The 1,092-nt window shown below is 51.3% G+C and overlaps 1 protein-coding gene across 1 annotated transcript in view; it reads right to left on the bottom strand.

The window, feature by feature from the left end:
- Positions 1-226: 226 nt before the first annotated feature.
- Positions 227-1,092, bottom strand: part of txnrd2.2 (thioredoxin reductase 2, tandem duplicate 2) — a 23,564-nt gene continuing 22,698 nt past the window's right edge. The window contains exon 17 of the mRNA XM_076997909.1: positions 227-1,092. This exon is cut by the window's right edge and continues 2,085 nt beyond it. The gene's annotated coding sequence lies outside the window, so the exon portion shown is untranslated.

Raw genomic sequence — 1,092 nt, 5'->3', positions numbered from 1 at the left:
ACACACACACACACACACACACACACACACACACACACACACACACACACACACACACACTTCTCCACTTTTGACCCTCACCCCACAGAGAGAGGGCAGAGACGGACCTCCTCAGAGACGTGCGTACAGGACAGCCCTCCCTCAGGCTGACGGGCACCTACACCAGTCCATTAACATCATTACACCTACACCAGTCCATTAACATCATTACACCTACACCAGTCCATTAACATCACGTCCTTTATTGCTTCACACATCAATTATGCAGTTACAGGGTTTTATATCAAATGAGCCTTCAGCATGTACACAGGTGAACAGGGACACCGGACATCATCGGACCTGCGCACTCCCGGAGGGCTTTAACTGCAAGTCATCATTAACCGGCCCCTGGAAAGTTGAACCCTGACCCTTCACAGTGTGTGTGTGTGTGTGAGACCAGAGGTTGTACATGTCTGTCATATATCAACATTTAAAAAGTGATTGCTGGCTGCTCCGTTTGGAACTTGTAACGCATCACGTGAGCCACAAGTCAAACACACACATGTAGAGAAAGTCCCGCGTGTCGGTCCCGCGTGTCGGCCGCGCGTGTCGGTCCTGCATCTAGGACTCGGTTTTCCTGCAAACCTCCGTCAAGCCAGGTCTGCACTTAGCATAGGGCCATATTCACTTACTCAAACAACATGAGGCTGGACACACTTCTGTGACAACCCGTCTCTCTTTCTGTGTGTGTGTGAGTCAAGCTGTAGGTGGTGTACTGGGGTCAGGGTTCTTCAGTCAGCACCCCATCCCTTAAACAAGAACACAGGACCGCCTCTCCCTCCCTCCCTCTCTCTCCCTCTCTCTCTCTCTCTCTCTCTCTCTTCTCTCTCTTCTCTCTCTTCTCTCTCTTCTCTCTCCAGGTAAAAATAAACCTTGTAGGCCAGGTTTCTCTGCATCTCTGTAGCAACCTGTCAATGAGTTTCATTAATCAGAGCAGACAGGCAGATCACAAGTGACCAGAGCCCAGCTCAGCTGAACCAGAGTGACCAGAGCCCAGCTCAGCTGAACCAGATCGACCAGGGCCCAGCTCAGCTGAACCAGATCGACCAGGGC

Source organism: Brachyhypopomus gauderio, chromosome 3 (genome assembly GCF_052324685.1).
Source record: "Brachyhypopomus gauderio isolate BG-103 chromosome 3, BGAUD_0.2, whole genome shotgun sequence".
In the NCBI taxonomy this organism is placed as follows: Eukaryota; Metazoa; Chordata; class Actinopteri; order Gymnotiformes; family Hypopomidae; genus Brachyhypopomus; species Brachyhypopomus gauderio.
This window is presented reverse-complemented; position numbering and strand designations above follow the sequence as displayed.